The sequence below is a fragment of the Trachymyrmex septentrionalis genome, unplaced genomic scaffold, assembly GCF_001594115.1.
Source record: "Trachymyrmex septentrionalis isolate Tsep2-gDNA-1 unplaced genomic scaffold, Tsep1.0 scaffold87, whole genome shotgun sequence".
Lineage (NCBI taxonomy): Eukaryota > Metazoa > Arthropoda > Insecta > Hymenoptera > Formicidae > Trachymyrmex > Trachymyrmex septentrionalis.
This window is the reverse complement of record NW_017306059.1, coordinates 1,393,651-1,414,457: the sequence shown is the minus strand read 5'-3', so window position 1 is coordinate 1,414,457 and position 20,807 is coordinate 1,393,651. Positions and strand designations below refer to the sequence as shown.

The following is a 20,807-nucleotide window of genomic DNA, read 5'->3' as shown; positions in this document are numbered from 1 at the left end:
TGCCCAGCCATGTATACGGTTCCATAATTTTTTTTCTCAGAACTTATTGTAAATAATTTCAAAAATATGAAACTGCTTTCCAGGTATGTGAACAGTTCCTCATCAAGTCGTGTAATAGAACTGCGTGAAGATTTCCTCTTTGATATGTTCCTCTTAGAAAGCGTACAATATGTACAAAAGTACGGTGTGAGGGAAATTTCGAATCAAAAAGCGTTACGGCAGTATCTCTCGGAGGAATATTTTACGTATCTCTTAATCTAAAATCTGTTAAGACGTCTTTGGTGCCTTCCAACGATCCAATAACATATGACATCTGAAAATTGAAACAGTGAAATATATGTATACATATGTATATAAAATAAACAAGTTTTCTTTGTATTTAACTTTATTACAAAGCAGACATCGCTGTGCACGAAATAAAAAGATGTTTCAATACCGAAAGTTCGTGTAACAAAGTTAAGGAAAGAACAATTAAATATTTTTCCCGGGTAAAGAGAATTCGTTTCTGGGTAAGTTAAGGACGCCATTGTTGTCACTGTAGCCTTTTCTTTTATTGCGAAACGCAAATAATCTCCGTTAATTGCTGCTGCCTCGACGGGCAGCAACATTTACAAATGGGACATTAGCTTTTTAATACAATTATGGTACATCGATACAACAGAAAACTAATATTTACACATAGTCTCGATTTCGTTCGGTGAGCTCTCTACAATTCTCGGCGTCGCAAGATATGACTTAACAAAATTAATTCACCGATCCGCGCGACTACGCCACGCCGGACCGCTTGCAATATAGCATCAGGCGAGAATTGATACCGCAGTAATTTGTACTAATTAACCCATCCGCGAATTTATGCCTCTCGTACTGAGTTATTATTATTACAATGCGCACATATTACTCGACGTCACGCTACGCGGAGTATCCCTATTAATCATCGACGCGCGCCGTAGTAACGCGCGGCGGCGAATGTTATGCCGGATGTAATAATATTTAAATGCTTTTGGCGTTTACTTCGCCATTGACTTGTTTTGCCTGCTGACTTGACGTTGGCCTTCGCGGGGCGGAAGGTTCAAATAAACGAATCGGCCGTTCGTCGATGTTAATGATATTAATGCTCTCACGTAACTTTGTACAAATCGATATACATTATACACACAACGGCTGATAGAATTTTAAATTAAGCGCCGCAATCTACCGATCACAGTCCGTCCGCCCCGCCGCTTAACGGAACAATGAGACGCGAACGACGGCGACGGCGACGGCGAAGCAAATCGCCCGAGTGTGCCAGGATGAGAAAAAGAAGTACGCTTTACCTTTTGTGATTAAAATATATATAAATAACTTTATTGTTTATGTATTTATATATTTATATATATATTTATATATATATAATATATTTATAATAAAATGCCCTATCTATTTTACAAATATACAAAACTCTCGCTATGTACATCGATCTCCGCTTTCGACTAAACAAGAGAATTACCGAAGAACTTGAATAAATCGATTATCGTCGATTAAACTATCATCGAGTAGAAAGAGGAAAAAACGTTACTTCGTTGCAATACGAGTTACAGGTAGTATGCTCCAATTTGCTTTTTTTTCTCGCGCTAATTACATTTGCTCACTACGAAGCTATCACGATTTTCAAAAATACGAATAACCGCTTATTTATTCGGACACCGTATTACGGGTTACATTGCAATAGTAAGAAATGCTTCTGATAATAAGTAGAGAGAAAAGTCGCAGCAGTCAGGAATCCTGTAACAAAAAAACAAAGGATACGGGTTACGCGAAACGATTTTCATTAATTGCTTTCACTAGACAAGATGCACTTTAACAAACGAATAGTCGCTTTGTGTCGCACGCAATATGTGATGCAATTATTGATCACGCGAAAAGAATGATTCATTAACAATATATTGCGTTAATAAATCCATGATAATAATAGAGCGGTTTATTATTGTAATGAATTTCAATAAGCGAGCGATCAATCATTATCCATGTAATCGCTGGAAATGTGTACTATATTACTTCATTTGCGCAGATGGAGTACGATTACAGTACCAAAGCCGATTATTACTGCGATCACGTATATTTCGAGAAATATATGTATATTCATACTTTCTTGATATTTATATTGTAATAATTTATTAAAAAACGACTTACATTCCTCACTGCGATTTCCGAATGCTCCTTGCATAACGTGATTCAATAATACTTTTGGAAACAGTTGACATCTGAAACAAGAAAGGTTATATTAAATTATTTAATGCCCAATGATTATTATATAAAATTAAATATGACAATAACAAGTTAAATGTAGAGATTCTCGAGTATACGAAAAATCGAAAAATTTAACTAAACACAAACCTAAAAATAATTTTATTGGGTCAGCAAAATGATCCCGTAGAAATGTCAAGCATGATTAGCAATGCTGTCAAAAGTTTTGACATTTTTATAATTAATTTCAGCGTCCTACATAATTATTTTGATGGTCCAAAGTTATTTACACATCTATATCGAGTTAAATTTTTAGATCCTTCAAAATCATCCTTTGCTCATTATAGATTGGCTAAATGAAATAAATATGATGATGGACCAAACTTAGGATAGAATGAGAATGAAAAAGATATGGTACGTGAAAAAATAAAAGCATAATGAAAATAAACAGAGAATTAGAGAATTTGCGTACTGCATTTTGCAAGAAATGTTATATTCTTGAGAGCAACTCCTTTGAATAAAGGATTAAACTTTTTTCCCCGCTACTGTGTAGTTTTAACAAGTTATATTTTTTAATTTTTCCCACGACGGGCGCGGGCGACGTGAGGCTGAAAGTTTCTCCGTGGTTTTAGAAATGCATTTAAACTTCCGCTTGGTTGTGCTCCGTGTCAAAATGCATTTCCTTTTTGCGCCGCCGCCACGTCGCATCGTATCAGGGAGATTCTTTTGCGCGACGCGGAGTGTGGCGAGTACGCACGAAAAACCGATGCCACACATTTGTGCAGTGTCACGGCCGAAGCAGCGCTAGACATTGCGGCGGAAATGTCCGTCGTTTTGAAATTCTCCTGGCTCGAACTGTGTTACGCTTCGGTGAACGTGTCGAGCGACACAGTGGCGTGACATGTAGTTGTACCTAGGTGGACAAAACCTCGATTTTTAAAAAGACGAAGATGCCTCTCCAACTACTGCACGAGTAAATTATTATTAAAGTGTGTCTTCATTATTTGTAAATTAATAATTTTTCAACACAAAGTACTGAAGACCGTAAATATACAAACTGTGAATATACAAACAGGCAATCAGAAGGCCTCAAACGATCGAGCTGGATTTTTAATGCTTCAATAATTGACAAATTTAAATTTAATTTTCAATTACTTGAAATGCAATTCTAAGCAGAGCTAGAGAATAATATTACAGATTAAATTGACAATTTAATAATATCAATGCTCATCAATGGACCTCTTAGAAAGATATTAATATGATACTGATAAGCATCTTGAGACCTGTAATTTTATTGCGAAAAATATTATCTCAGCCGAGATTTAAACTCGGATCTCTCGTAATTAATTTTTGATCCAATCAATTTTAATATAACAATAATCCAAAAAACACTACTTGTAGGAAAAATATCTAAGAATTAAATGTCGAGTATTAAATATTAATTGCAATTTTATATGCAATACTTTATGACTTTCTAGGACACGCGAAACGTTTGTACAAAATCAGTGTATAATTAAGTTTCATTTGCAAAATGCAGTATAGAAATAATAGAAATTCAATACATAGAAAAATATGTAATGTCTCGACGTAAAATCTTTTTTGCTTAAATATAATTATGTACTTCTTTTGATAATAATTTTATTTTAAATATTCCGTTATCGTATAATATGTATATGTATACTGCAAGTTTGTAAACATAATTAAAAAGATATTATCTCCGTGTTATGCTTGTCATATATACATGTTATAAATTCGCAGAGAAAATAATTTCTCTTCCAAGTAGACGGTGAAGATCAGATTTATGTGCAGCTTCGTATATATAACACGTCTAGGTAACAGCATGCGACATGAGAAAGGAAGGGTTGTTACAGAAGCGATACTCGTTTCTACTTGCCGGCGTGGTCGGGTGAATCGAATGAAATAAGAGAAATTGGCTTGCATCCGCGCACGAGTTTAATTAAACGTTCAAAGAAGCAACAAATAGTCGGTCGCGCCGTGCCATCCTTCGTCTAGCAATGGAGTCGCCCCGTTTATTACAGATGTGCCAACGACCGGTCGCCTCTATGATCGTACCAATACCAACGTGGTTGGTGGATCGATGAAATTCCGTCAGGAGAATTCTGAAAGCTTTGCGGCGCCGCGCCGCACGGTGCAAATGTAATTACAACGCCGCGCCCGCGGGGGCAGCGAAGAGAGCGCCGGTACACAGGAAACGATGCGTAAACAGCAAAGTTATTGATTGCGAAAAATCACTCTTGACCGAGTGGAGAGCTCGGGGAACGGTAGTAACGGTGGCAGGACACAACCGGAATACCAAGGTACGATTGGATTCCCGCGCTATTGGCGGTTCCGAGTGACTGGAGCGACGCGATGCGCGCGATGTCGATCGTTAATCCTTCTCCTCGTCGATCCGCTCTGTACGCGAGCCGCGAGAATTTCATAGCGTTTACAATTTCCGTAAATGACGCGTCAACTCGTCAGTGCGTGCCCTGGCACAATGCGGCCGCGATTGGCGCTCCGGATTACGTCGATTGAAAGTAATAACGCTATCACAATCGGCGACCGACACGACGATTATTTAACGCGTCGGGGTGCGGACGCTCCGAACGCCGTTAGGGACGTGATTGAAACGCTCTTTCATTCGTTTCCTGAAACGAATTCTATTTTTTTTTTTTGTCACGAAACAATGAGTATTTTTGCTATGAAAAAACGAGAATTTCAAAAGCGATCGATAAATATCTGTTCAGCGCGCGCGTATTAAAAAGGAGTCTTTCCATAAAATCATCTTTTAATAAAATCTGTCAGTATGTTTGCTGAGGACATTGTTGAGCAAATTTAATTAAAAAAACCTTTTTTTATAGCACATATATTGTTCTACAGTATATATTGTTCCCAAATTACATTAAAACCGATACTTAAAAATATAAACGACACGTTGAATAGTGATTATTTGAACAGTAAAAAAAATTTATAAAATTCACATATCAATATAGTAACGAAAAATATAATATTTTGTGGGTACATTCATAGGTCGCGTTTCCTTAAAAAATTATTTGCATGTGGAGTATTCGCTAATTCAAAGCATCAACCGAAGAGATATCAAATGCCGTTTTATTCGCATTTATTTATATTTAATAAACATATGCTTGGCCTGATCTCTCTTTTTTTTTTCGCTGGGAAATCATTCACGCATCGTTGCAATCTGATTTTCTTCTTGCCAAGCCACCGTAGTCAAGTAGCAATAAACGAACTGAACATTTGGGGTACTGCTACGGCATTATATTCGCGGATAGTTGACCAAAATGGAAATAGCGGAGCCGCGAGGCGGCAAAGTAACACAATCCTCGTGAAATTCAATTTGGCTGGGTAATGAAAGCGTCGGATTCGCGATGTGCCGTGCGCGGCGCATAAGCTTCGGCGTATCTGTCGATTTTCCGTTCCCGCAAATGTATCGAAAATTAACAGTGACTCCAAGAGCGGTTGTTCGCCCGTTCTCTTTGAATCTGAATTTACCACTAGCGAATAATAAGGGCGTTCACTGAATTTCTTCTATTATTGCAGAATAACAACATCCATTTCCACTATATATCGAGATTTTGTTGGAATTTCCTTTTCGTTGAAGGATTTGCTGGATTGAGGGAAAGATTGAAGGATAATTCAACTTTCTATAAAATCTTCAAGCATGCCCTGCAAGTTACTTGCGCTTCGCAAGTGATCTGCGTTCTGTCGATGGCACACATCTGTCTCCGGAGTCAATCATGCGATCATCAGTGAACTTTCGCAATTTTCATATTTCAACCTTTCAAATTTCACGTAAATTTTAACCAATCAAACGTCATTGCTTTGCGCTAAAAAAAAGTTATGTCATCATTTTAGCAGATCTCCGAGAAAATTTTTATTTCTTATCCTCCTTTTCTCAAAGCAGAATTACGTGATCGTCACAATATTCGACTAAAAAGATACGAATGACAAACTCACAAGCAGTTTATTTGACTGCAATCAATTTTAGCTGCAAACTGCGAATTTATTCCGATATTCTTCAGTGAGGTAAAATTAAAATTTGCAATTTTACTATTCTTAATCTTTTCCCCCTCTGTTTATAATAAACGACTCTCGATAATCGCTATTTATATAACGTATCATGATTGTGATCGTATAATATTTTCTTGCATAATTATATAATAAAGATAATAATAGAATGTGCTTGGATAATAATTTTTTCCTCAGCTAAAATAAGAGCACTGATTTTAAACGATAAAGAATTTTCGACATTTTAGATGTAATTAAATAATAAAGTCTTATTTTTCATTTAAATTCAATTATAAACTATCAACACGCGTCATCAAGCTTAGAATAGTTTCAATTTTACAGTTAATACAATTTTTTTATATTGAAAATTTTAACTCTCTTATTTACTAAATACTATTTAATTCTAACTAAATACTATTTAATAGTTAATATTAAAAAACTGATGATATTTCATAATCTTTTCTAAAGAAAAATTATCCGAGAATTCGCGAAAGAACTCGGAATTAAAGTTAAAATTGCAATTTCCAAGATATAAATTCTACTCTGCGGACGGTCGTGAAGTCTTTATCGCAGATCAAGCTTAATGCGACTCCGTGAAGAACCGAATGTCTCGCCATCTTTCTGATCCTCGACGCAAATTCGCTCAGCGATTGTTATCATTTAACACTTTGGGGATCCATGATTCCGCTCTCTAAAAGCACCTTACTTCTCGAAACGGTAACGCTATCAAAGCTGCTTGAACCGGCACCTCAAGATATGGTTTTAGAGTGAAACCGCCAAGCGGAACCCACCATCCGACAGATTAAATATTCTATATTTCGCGAACAACAAGTTTCTCTTCTCAGGAGTAACGCGCCTCGGTATACACGACGGTGGTGGAAAGCTTTCCTCTTCCCGCCCAGACAAATCACTGGGCGCGTTTAAGTCCCTCCGAGAAGCCGCGGAGGCACTTCCTGGGAATTTGCGGGCGGAAAGAAGTAATATCATTCAAAAGCGGCGGAAGTTATTCCTTGATGCGAAAGTTTCTCCATTTTACATCGGCCGGAATAGTTTCGAGAGAAAATGTTAGTTGCGGGCAAAACTCCATCCCGACGATAACTTTTCCAATTATTATCAGATGGCAAATGGACACCCCTTTGTGTTTTCTAGAGCCGACGCAGCGCTGCTTGGGAAACGCGAGAACTCCGGATAACTTAAATTGTAGCGTACGCGGACGGAAGATCTCGTCCGGCAATAAACCTCGACGGGGTTGCGTGAGATGTCTATTTGTGAGAAATGCAATTGTCATCCGCCAAACAGATTGTATTACATATTATTTGAAATCCATCTCCGATTCGCACACCCGAGCAAATATCTCAATTTTTTTATGTTTCATTACTTATCTAATTTATAAAAATAATTGATAATCTATGCTTTATATTTCATGCTTTGTTTTTATTTTGGGCTATTAATCCTTTAAAGATGATGAGTTTATTGTGGACTCACTCAACTATAAATTTAAAAAATGTTAAACAATTCCATTTTCTTTAAGTTACATCTACAATTTTAAATTATTCTTATTAAAATATAGTCAGTATTCATTTCTTTTAATATCAGTTATTTTAAATTAAATATAAATAGTACAATACTAACTAAATAATAAAAGAAAATTAAAAATTACACAACATTAAAGATGAAAGTAAAATATGAAGAGCGGTACAATTATGAATAAGTATAAACAATGGTACAGCTCTCAATAAAGCGCAGACACAAGTCAAAGTAATAAACAATTAAAAATATTTAATAAAAAATTAATTAGTGCTTTTAAACGAACTTTTTAATTAACATAAAATAAATTAAATGAGTTTTATAGACCCAACGTCAACACGCGTGTTGTACAGATTTTGGTTCCAAAGGGTTAACAAATTTTATGTTCCCTCCTTGTAATAATGCACAACGTTGTTAATTTCAGACTACTAATTACCGATTTAATTTTCTTTATTATAAGATAAGATAATAAATCTCATATTTTCATTCAAATTTTTGGACCTTTCTAATAGTTTGCTTTATGTTTTTTTTTTTTTAGAGAAGAGTGTCGATGATTTAAATACGTTCCGCTCTTACAATTTCTAAATCCGCTCACTTAAAAAGCCATCGTCGATCGTTTCGGGAGTCAGTGAGGCTATAATGCGAAAGGCTGCGGAACAGGCCTTTCTTTGGAAAGGAATCCCCGAGCGTGAACCGATGGAGGCGTGAATAATCCGCAAAACAAAGCGTTCAAAGAGCGGAAAATGAAATTATATCCTTGCGCGCGACCGGCGGTAGTACGACGACGACGTGTTCGCTTCGTCGAAGGCGAGTAGAGAAGTAGTGGAGAAGAGGCCGGCGGATTTCCTGTAAACGTTACAAGTCAATTTGCAGTTCGAGGTTTTACTCGCTTCCGAGAGATACCTTCTCGGTTGCCTCCGTTCGTTTTACGCGCGAGTTCGGCGACGCGATGATTGTTTTTAAGCAGAAAACCCTCTCCGAGAGGAGACAGAGAAGAGAAAGAGAAAGAGAGAAACGAGCTAGCGCGAGGATCAGCCGTATTGGCGATTCGAAGCGGCGCGGAACTTTCTAGCGAACGACAATGACGATTTGAGTTCCCGTCGAGAAGCAATGAAATGGACCGTGCGCGACGATGTGGTCTTGAGGCGGAATACCTCCGGGTGAATGGAAATCCTCCCGTGTGTTTACAAACAAGTGAAACTGGTTCCGAAGGGAGCTTATGCGAGCGGACACGCCCTATCCACGGGCTGAGCGACCGTGCGAAAGAGCCTTCGTCGATGGGAGGAACAAAGCGGGCGCTATCCTTTGTTTCAACCATTCAGCCCAGGGGAGGGTATAATGCGAGTGTGTTAATTAAGACCGACCGACCGACCCCGGTGGGATAGGCGTATATACGCGCCGTGAAGAAGTATCGGACGAAAATCTGGACTTTTCGCCGACGTCGGCGGCGCACTCATTCGCTCGCTTGCTCGTTCGCTCGCCATAAATCCCCCAGTATTCTTATCCGCCGTGTCCATCGGTGCTAAAAGAACTCTCGAATCAGATTTCTCAAGGCAATCTTTTGGCGAGTTATGTTGTGCCCCGGAAATCTCTCGATTAATCGGTCTGGTTTTATTGAGCTGAAGGACGATCCCGGTGGAACCAAAATATATTAATATTCTATTACACCGTACTACGGTTTATCCTTTATGTTTGCATTTATATTAAATTAATATGCAAATTATAAACTTCTCTCTCTCTCTCTCTCTCTCTCTCTCTCTCTCGTGAGATAATATAAGGCATTTTGGACTTTAGGCGTAAAGCGCAATTAAGTTTATGTAAACCATAATTAAACTCATCCCAATTAATTTACAGATATCGCTCTCTTACTTCAAAAGTGACGTACTTCAAGAAACGTAATTTTCGAGTTATTATCATAAATAAGTTGACTAAACATTATATTCGTCATAAAAAGTAAACTTAGTTTAAAAAAATCATCAAAATTATTACAACTCAAAAAGAATGATTTTTTTAGGGATTGTAAAACCCCAAAATGACGAAAAAAGTTATTGCCAATATCATTTGATTAATATTGTAATAATTTTCTGTCGTTAAGTTGAAAAATAGGTTTTTCCCTTTTTCGAAAAATTTGATTTTTTTTTAGACACTTTTGAAGTAAGGAAACTATATAGCTTCTAATAGATTAAAATTAATTGGTTAAATAATTTATCAACTAATTTAATTAAAATTGAACTTTAAAAATTTTTTTTTTTTAATAAACGTGCTAGATATTTTATATTTTAAGTGTTCTAATTGAATTTTCTTTTCTTCAGTTGTTAATAAATAGTGATCTGCATGAAATTGAGGGTGGCAGACTGCATCTGTTTCTTCTCTCTCCCTTCCCCCCCCCTCTCTCTGTCTCTCTTTTGATTTGACACTTTACATAATAACATAGAATCACACAACGTATAATTTTGAATTCCTGTATTCCCTGTAATAACGCTGATTCCGTTTCTAGTAACACAATCGGCCACACACGATGGTAGCATGAAATAGTAGTGTGAATTAAAACGCGCGACATCTCGTTCGAATATCTAAAGGCAACACATCGCGCTGCCGTGATTATAACCAAATCGCGATTCGACGATTGAACTCGTCGCGCCAGCCAGCATCCACGAGAGATCGGAGCCGTTATTATCCGACCGGATTATTCTACAAAATTCACGCGCGGCGCGTTATTATCGTGCCCACGCCGCTGTTATTATACCAACGCGACGTAATACTGTTCGTTCGTGTATGCTGCTTCTATAACCGGATACGATCGCACCCGCGCCGGTCGAATTAATAGCGGACTCTCAATAGTCGCTCTTCGTATTATTCCCGGTTCTTTCGCCAGCATTGGCCGCGCTCCGGAGGCGGGTCGTTGCGTATTTTCGGGCGAAACTTCGGGTCGAATATTCAGAGCGGCTCTGAAATTCGCCCCCGGTAGGATTTCAGGGAGGGCGATCCGGGGAGAAAGTTTCTTCAGCCAAGAGGGCCGCGGCGATGCCTTTACTCCCTTGTATATTTCCTCTTTCTCTCTTTCTCCCACTCTGCGCTTGCTTCATTAAAATTGAAGGTTCCTCGTTGTAGCAGAGTTGAGAAAGTCTACGGAAAACTCGCTCGCTCTCAGCTTACCCTTACATCATGACGCGATGGCAACAAGCGCGCCGCACGATGCCGTACGGTTACTTCGTTGCCGTATTTAAAACCAAGTCGACTTCTCTTTCACAGACTTCGGCAGCACGAAAGCGCACGGGAACGCAAGGAGGAGGAAACTTGCATCTCGGCTTTCAGTGTCGCGGAAAGTTCTTTGTCGCGCGGGGAAAAGCCTTCCGGAAGGTCCAAAACGTTTCCTGGTGCCGCCATGCCGTCTATTCGATTTATTCTCGATCATAATCGCTGTATAGACGCTTATAAAGTATTGATCGCGTAAAAATCGTACTTTCATATATTACTTTGTATTTTCAGTCGACAAACATTATTACGATATTCGCCAACTATAGTCACTTCTTTTCTATATTATTCAGAAATTGTATTTCCTCAACGACAATTTCTTTTTCATTTTATTTTTTAATTTTCAAACATTCCTGATCACCGAATTAAAATTCTGTTAAAACAAGGACAAATAAAAATCTCAAGGTAACCCTTGCTATTTAATCGCAGTTCTCAAAGCACAATCTATTTTTAATATTCAAATTTTGACGATCGAAAAACCTTCGACATTGGAGTGCCAAGCATTTCTTAATTTATTCTACTATTATTAGATATTAAATTAGATATTAAAAGAAAAAATATATTTCTGCAAAAATTGCTAAAATAGATTCACAAATATAAATATTGTTAATCTTTATATATACAAAAAAAAAGGACATTGTTTAGGACATTCCAAACTTTGATACGTAGCTTTAAATCACGAATACATTACAAAGCTGTATACGGAAGTTAATTGTGAACCAGTCGACCATCGAAACGGAATAAAGAAATGTTAAAGAGCACTTCGGAAACGATACTCCAAGTAAGCCTCTCGCATCATTAAATCGAATCGATGGATTCGCTTTCGTTGCACGGTAGACGCTGTTTATTCAGCGAATCGATCCAATGGGCATCCGGCATCGCTTCAGGACTATGGACATTTCGATCGATGCGAACAGCGTGATCCAATATCTAACGCGATACGTAAACACAATTTTCCACGGGAAACAAACGTGAAGCGTCAGGAGACGGATTTCATCGTGCAAACGGTCAACTTTCAATAAATAATTCCGCGCGAAAAACGCACGCTCGACGTATGAAGAGTGCCGTGTAATAAACGCGATCCGCTGTGAAACCTCTGCTCTTCCGCGTGCGTGAAACGAGCGCCGCTTTAAATTAGTCGTAACCTGCGCGCGAACCGGTTCGATCTCCTCTCCTTCTCTCTCTTCCCTTTTTCCACCGTCATTACTATCGCCGTTCGAGCGTCAGATTGCTTAATCGCAAAATTGACCTGGCTAACGCGCGGCCGGCAAGCGGACAAAGCGAGCTGGGGGCCGAGGGAGAGCAGGAAAACGGAAGAAAATAGCGGAATAGAAATCGCCGGAGATTTGCGTGCCGCAACATCGAGTTGGTTTCGTTTCGCCGCGCTGACGACAAAAAGATTGTCGAACGGACGTTGCCGATCGAAGAGAACGAAAGAGACAATTTCGCCGACTAACGGGAACGACAGAAAAGGCAAGCCGAGGAGGAAGAATGGAATTGATGAAAACGGGATCGTTGATGGCCAATTCATTAACAACAATTGCATCTACTTAATCGGTTATAATATTGACTCATTTAATCAATTATGATAAACTACTGAATTGTCATACATACTTTTTTTTTTTAAGATAATTTATATTACTTTTTTTAACGTAACGTGATGCTTCAAAATATAAGATTTTTGGAAAAAACATAATATACTTATTACTCGGTAAAACTTGTTTTTTTTTTTTTTCAAATGTGAAAAATTGATTTACTTTAAACATATCACGCTTTAAAATAATCGATGATAACCGATTAATCCAGTGGAAGAGATGATTGTATTGATAAAATATATTCTGCACGATTAAAGTATAATTGTTTTGGGATAATCTTAAATAAAGGAAATGAAGGAATGGAAGAATTCGAAACGGATAAGGAGGAAAGAGACGCTCGTATAACGCATCATTGGACTTTGAAATTGGTTCGTGTAATAGCATTCTCTGAAAGATAATGACGTTACGAAATGATGCCAATTTTGATTCTGGCCATTTCGAGCCGCTATTTCCGATACGATTCCCGCTATATCGTAGGGCGCAAGGTAAGAGACTGTTTAGCGTGAACGAGATCTGGCGTGTTCGGATTTGTCGTTCAATCGTCGATGCATTAGGATTCGATGATTTTCCTTCGGAATAGAGATCATTATTTCAGATACGGACGACAGTATGCGCCTGAACAACTTTATCCGCGCCGGAGAATATCCTAAGATGTCGAGATAATATCCTAGTAGAAAGAAAGAGAGAGAGAGAGAGAGAGAGAGAGAGAGAGAGAGAGAAAATGTTGAGGAATAATTTATAGTATCACGATGTTCCAATTTAGATAAATGCACTTTAATGATAAATTATCTCTCATTTGCGATGGCGAGCGACTAGAAAATGATGCGGTCCAATATGAAGTTTCAAAGGGATTAACGATCGATGTTAATTAAACTTCTTGTCAGATCAAAAGGATCCGATTGCGAACTTTATTTCTAAAAGACATCACATTTATCTCTCGTGGGAAAGCATTCTTTATATATATATATATACATATATATATATATACAATACAATATATGGCATTTTACGCTTCATTTAAATTTACACGTTGTATTGATAAAGGCAGCTCGATAAAAGCAGCAAATTAATAAATATCTATACATATGTGAAAAAGAAATAACAAAACAACATTTTTAAATGTATAACTCCCCCCTCTTCCCCCCCCCCCCAACCGATTAACAACTACAGAAGGATACAGCTTTCCATTTAGTGTAGTGTTGTATTAAATCGACGTGCCGTTTTCTGAATTGAGAGATTTGGAGAGCGTAATTCGGAACGAAAATAAATACAGAAATCGACGACGGAGGGAAGAGATGGAATATCGTTCCCTGAAATACGTTCTAATTTCGGTTACAGTCCCGATCGAGCGGGGGTTTCGAGTCTTGGTAAAACGTGTACCCAATACGCATTCTGTACGCTTCCATTTGTCATTTAAGCGGATACGAATACAAGTTGAGCCGTCCGACCGAGCACAATAGTGCATCTTTCTCGTGTAAACGAGCCAGGTTCGCGTTCACATGTGCACATGTATTTTTCGCTCGCCCACGGACACATTCCGTACCGCAAGTTTTCAGCGATGAATGCATTACGTGATGCGCGATACGCATACGAATGCCCGTATCGAAAATGCAATAAATAAACGAATGCACGAATTGTGCGACGACAAAATTCAGGTTTGATAATTAAACCCATAGACCCGCGACACGTTTTTTAAATACTGCTTGCTGTCACGTAAATCTTGCAAAATTGAAATTATAATTAAAGAGATACATCAATGTTCATTTCTAAATTCTCTCGTTAAACAGATTTTTTTTTTTCAAATACGTAATGTGTGTAAGTTATCTAAAGAGGTAATTAACTGATGTTACCCTAAAGATTGGGATTGTGAAACTTGTTAGATTGCAGAGTTCAATCTGTCGGAAAGATCGCCGTGCAGCAATTATTAACTTGTACATATGACCACTTGTACACACACACACACACACACACAACTCGCCTTCGTGTAGCAAAACAAACGTAACCCTATCCATATTCAAAGTATCGCTTACAGTGGGACCCCCATATGACCGCAATGTTATTAATACTTGTGTCGTTGAATAGATAAAGTCCATTAAGGGCAATACGATAGCAGTTTGCGAACCGAACACTACGTCCATTAACAAAAGTACCTTTACAAAGGTACATGTTTTAAAGAGTCCAGCTACCCTGAGCGTTGGCTCTCACTCCGAAAGCGAAAGACGAATGTCGAACTCACAAAGCTTTCGAAGAGAAAGCGACAGAGAAAAAAAAAACAACATTTTTAGAGAAAGAATGTGAAAAGCGCACAATAGGTATCGTTAAACATGGACTCTCGTACAAATAATTTTTAAATGCGTTACGAGTAGACGAGTAGCCCGGGATGAGAGGGGTGGAAACGCGGTATATGTAGATTTCGGCCCTTCGGTCGGGCGAGGTGCTCTTTGATGTCGAATGACGCATAGAACCGACGCCCCTGCGCCAATTGTCCTCCCCATCGCGCCGTTTCGATTCGATGTTTACGTCGATCCTGGGCGTTTCGAGTTTACTCGCACGAGCACAACACACAGAAGCGCTTTTCATGCTCGACGAACAATTAGGCTTGTCTCCGACCCCTCCCCCAGACGGTCGTTTAGATTAAAGATATAGAACAGAGTCGAGAAGGAACAGAGATGTTTCAATTATTACTCATTGCTATCGTCAAAAGAAGAGAAAACGTTAACATATTTTGTCAAACAGATGGATGAATAAATATATAATATAAAGGTATCATTAATGATTATTTAGCGAAAAGGCGTGCAAGCAAATTTCATTATTAATCTATTTCATTTATAAAATATTAAATCTATTTCAATTATAAAGTTATTAAATATTAAAAACAAATATAATAATTAATTATAAATTTGTACGTTGTGAAAAATTATTTGCTTATCTATACAGCTCACCTAGCTTGAAGTTGAAAAAAATATATAATAACTTTTTTTTTTTATATTTTGCACAATATCCTCGCGTACGTATCGAAATGAATAGAAATATTATAACCGAATCGAGTAACAAGTTTTCCATGTTAGAAAAAAAGCAATTAGTGAAGGTTCAATACTTTCCCCGTATATCCCCTCCTACCATTTGATTAGCGATTTCTCTTCCAGCTGAGCAACTCGACACGCCCGCTCTTGCCGTTCTTTTTTTCTCATGCATTCCAGAGGCGAATTTCCGCTAATGAAGGTACAACGAGATACGTATGCGAATCGGCCCCGCGTAGTTAGAGCCGCGCGTTTCGACTTCCTTGCGATAGGCTCGATCATTAAAACCTCTCGCACGTTCCAGAAGGCAGAGCGCTAACGAGCGGCGCAGCACTCCACGCTCAGACGATCATTTTCGCACTGTGACGATGGCATTTCGATTTTCATTTATTTTCCCAACGATCTGTCAAACTTACGGTGCGCTATTCGCCTATTTTTGACGCACCGCGAAATAGAGTGCCTCGCCAGTACGTACTCGTGATCGACATGTTCTTGAATGTTCAAGTTCTATTAATCATTTGCTAATGAGTTGTACATTATTTATTAACCATACTTTAGGGCGACAGGGTGTGATAAAGTCCAAACGAATAGGGTAACAGGTACAGTGATTGATCAGCATATAGTAATCGACCACATTGCATGGCGTGCTGCAATATATCAAAACCGACATATCAATTATAATTGTTTTTAAGACAAACCACAAAATCCGTTCTTCTCGTTAATTAACTTTATAATTAATACGTGAGCTTGTTTTCGCTAATATTTTTCATCGCTCGTTTATTATTGTACATAAGCCAAGTGTGAAAAATAATGCCCAAGAATAAGAGAGCTGGATTTCGCCGTATTTATCCAGAAACTGTTAAAAATAACATTAATAAACATTTCTCATGTTTTTACAAATAATATCTATATTCTTTTGTACGCTGTGTACATAACGAGACGACGCGGCATTTAATTGAAGAAAAATGGCAAATAACTTTGTTTGCAAAAATGTAGTTTTATAGCCATTGACAACAATAATAATTATACTAAAAAGTAACGGGATCACCATTTCTTTACGGGAGAAACTTTGAAACTCGAAAAAGTTAGATTCTTACAAAACTTTACGCAACAGCACAATGGATGCATCGTGATTGTTCACCGACGAAGAAAAATAATTTTGAGTTAATGTAATGATTATAATTCAAGTTAACGAAAACAGTTTTGATTAGCAGAAAAGATTCAATTCAGGAATAAATGAAAGGAAGGATTCATTAATTCTGTCTCTACCAATCCGAAATGTTCAAGGAATTAACACAACATCGGTTAATTAGGGCTTATAATATAATTAAATGGTTATTATTGAGAAAATACATGATACAGCTGTACGTAGCCCTCTGTTTCGCTCAAATCAGTACGATGTCGGTACAATGTTAAACAAGTGAAGTAGCTTAATTGAAAAATACAGGGAATTTCGCTACAGAACAATGCATCGAACAATGAAGAGGAAGGTAAATATTCATGTTTGCGATACGAGTTCTCCGTGCATTATGGACTCTGCCGATTTTTATGTGAATCACGCGGTGCTCCGCGGACCAGGGGATCACATACGACGTGTAAAAGCTCTTTCGATATCGCGCGAGTGTATACGTGTGGATTTGTCGTTTGATCGGCTTCGCGGCCGCGGTCAACGCGAACGTGCGCCCGATTCCGCAGCCACCGACCGGAAAGTGGGATGTACCGATATCGCGTATAATATGGCGATGGTAGCAATATAAAGTTGACATTTTCGCATGCAGTCCTATGGAAATAGCGGGATAAAGTTGATTCTTTCGCAAACAGCACCGGGAGGGAAGAGAGAGGGGGGGGCGGGGGGAGAGATATAAAGTTCGCGTTCGTTCGGCGGAAGTTGTGTACGAGCGAGAATTGAAAAACATTTTCGTCGGATATGCGGAAGGGCGCAACGGCCGAAAAGTAATAATAAGCACGCTCTCTTTGCGTCACGTAACCCTTTCCGTTTCCGACATGCGACATAACGTCAAAAATTGCGAAAACATGAAGAAGTAGAGAGTTAAAGCGAACGGCGAAATGTTTTAAAACGATATCTGCACTTGACCAACCACGTTGCCTTTGCGATGAAATAATAAATAATAATCTTGTTATTAAGTGTTCGTAAAATGCAATTCAGTAATCAACATATTCAACAATATATTCGATAGTATATAAAACCTGATCATCTTATCTTCTTTATTAGTTCAGTTATTTATTACTTACTTTAAAACAGACCGATGAATATTAAATAATTTTATAAACAGATATTTTATTAAAGAAAAAGAATAAAATCTCAAACAGTTGAAGAGGAAATTTTCGGTCTTATCAATTTTACTTTATTATTTATTAAAGATGATGTATTTTCAGCGTCGGTGGTGGATACTGACCAGCTAATAATAATCGTCATGAGCATACGATTATAAACTATTTACTACGTAACTGTAAACTGTAATATACACGATACCGCGCAAAATTGAATATACATTCCTGCGGCAATGTACACATATTACGACTGAAAATTAAATTTCGGATAAACATGGCGATATTCAGGAAACGTATAAAGCTCGTGTTTCGTCACTCGATCTTGCGGCTACGCTCGGTGATCCTGATACGGATTGAGCTATATCCCGGCTGACACGATGTAAGAGTCATTTCGCGCAAACGAGCCCAGGATTTGTCGGTAGGGCCAGTGACACAACTCCGTGCCTGTATATACAGCGTCGTCGCCGGAAGCGAGATGGATGGCGCGGCTCTTTCACATTTTCTCCGCTCCTATTCTCCGTAAAAAAAAAAAAGAGAAGAAGAAGAAGAAAGACGGGCGGAGAGTAACGAGTCCGGTCTCTCCGCGAAACACTGCGAAATTATGTATTAGGTCGAAAGAACGTAATCTACGGCATTTTGCTCCTTTCTCTCCGCCGGCTATATTTCTCCTTTGTGTTTTTAACTTTTTCGCTCGCACATACACATAGTAAAACGCGCCGCTTCACTCCGATCTCTAATTCTTTTGTACGTACTGTTTGATAATTTATCCCGCTTTTTTTTTCTTGCACGGTCATCCCTTCATTCAAGGATTATCCGGGCTGAACTGCTTTAATACTGAATTCTATGACTCCAGAGAAAACACTATGCAGTAGAATAGAATACACGTATACCATTCTCGGTCTGCTATGTTACGAAAACAACACATTACAAAGGTCTTTAACATTTCACACCGTTTTATATGTTTATTTTTTTACGAGATTATTACGATAAAACGTTTTCTTTCCAGAATAATGCTAACAACTAAGCATTGTAGATAAACGTTGTAACAATATTCACATTTTACATTGAAAATAGCTACCAAATGTTAAGTGAAATAATTTCATTCAACATTTGTAGCTACTATCAGAATCTTTTTTTCAGTAAATATGAAAATTATATACAACTACTCGTATGTATCTATAATCACAGCTTTCTCCAATTGAATATCTTTTTTATTTCCTACTAGCTGAAATTTCGTAAATTGGAGAGATATATTTTTCGAAATCACTAACAAAGATTGCGCTGAAATGTTTCCACGGACTCTGTCATTCTTTTACGATTTAATGACAAAATTATTTATCGAGCAAATAATTCTGAAACAGCTTCGTAATGCAATATTAATTTAAAATGTCTGTCATCTAACTCTTCTCAGGCATATACTTTTTACGTACAATTAAATACATTTAGAGCCGAAAATATTGCGTGGCATAAGGATTGTGGAAATAATTGTAAAAGCTGAATACGCGAACGCGTTTCATCTCCAATGAAAGAAATTTGCATGGAATCAGAAATCTCGGTAAACATATACCGAGGACGGTCTCCGACAATCTCGCGAGTTGGCTTAAAGCATGCCTGCAGTTAAGTGCCGCGCTCGATAAATTTTTTCAAGCATCCTTTACTCTCCCTCCTTCCGCAGCTTTGTTCTTGCTCGCCACCTAACCGTCCCCCGAACTCGCTTCAACTCTACTGAATAAAGCTTTTGGATCCGCCCCTGAAAACTGTTACTAGATTTTCCGCTTCACTTGACACAGCGCTACCTCTCTCTCTCTCGCTATCCTCCTCGCGTTTACCCTCCCCCCCATTCTTTCTCACTCTTGCTGTGCTCTCTTTCTCTCTGTCAAATTAACATAGTTCGCGCAATTGAATTTAAATAGTGATCGGGGTTGCAAGCCTCACCCGCGGATTTCGGGTTTTAACCAAGTTTTAGCCAAATATACGCGCGGAGAGCCGGCGGCAGTGATTCCATCGCTGTGCGAAATCTGCGCGGACTTTTTGCGGGATTAGCCGGGTAATTGGACCGACCGAGGTTTGCGACAAGTCCGAATAAAAACAATATTCGTCGCATTTAATTCCTCCTTAATGGGAGTCTCGGAATTTCTTCGCTGTATTCGAGAACGCGAAACTGCGTTTCGCAGAGCCATTTTTCCGACCACGGAACTCCGAAAGGGTGTTCAGAAACGCATAACATAATTCGTAATGGTCCAAGTTGAATTGAGGCTTACGAAGTAATCAGAAACTTCAAATCTTAGCTCGTTTAGATCTCTTTTTTTTTCCCCCCTCGAGACCGAGACGTTCTTTTGCTTGGAGCAGTTTGCTTGGTCACGCGCGAACGGAATCACACGTCAAGTATGTTAGTCGTGAGCTGTGCTAAATTTGACTAGTCCGAAGGAGTTTGTTTAATTTGTTCGCACACACACACACACACACAAGCGCGGAATCTCATCGCGAGACGTGCTCGATTAAACAGAGAGCACGGAGGAATATTCGTTACTGGGACTGCACTTTACTATGTACGAACGCTCCCGAACTGCCTAAATTCGATAGGTAAAATATTGTAGTTCCATCGTTCCGAGTCTATATCGTGCCAGGAGAAAATGCGGCGTATGTCACGATTTCCGTTATCGCCGCCACGTCCCGCCGCGCACAATTGCATTTCGGCAACTACTTGGAAAGTGCGCTTAAGCGCCGTCCCTCTTACGGTCCCTCTACGCTCCTTACGCACGTACGCCCGTGTGAGAACTTACACGGCCGCGATCGGCCAGCACGTACACACACGTGCGCGCTTTACGGTCGGCATTATGCAAAAGTTCGGAAAGTAACTTCGGAC

The 20,807-nt window shown here is 38.6% G+C and overlaps 1 protein-coding gene across 1 annotated transcript in view; it reads right to left on the bottom strand.

The window, feature by feature from the left end:
* Nucleotides 1–1,414: 1,414 nt before the first annotated feature.
* Nucleotides 1,415–20,807, bottom strand: part of LOC108755456 (toll-like receptor 6) — a 52,405-nt gene continuing 33,012 nt past the window's right edge. The window contains exons 2-3 of the mRNA XM_018498467.1: nucleotides 2,170–2,240; nucleotides 1,415–1,761 (exon numbers count right to left, since the gene is read on the bottom strand). The gene's annotated coding sequence lies outside the window, so the exon portion shown is untranslated. The remainder of the gene's footprint in view (nucleotides 1,762–2,169; nucleotides 2,241–20,807) is intronic.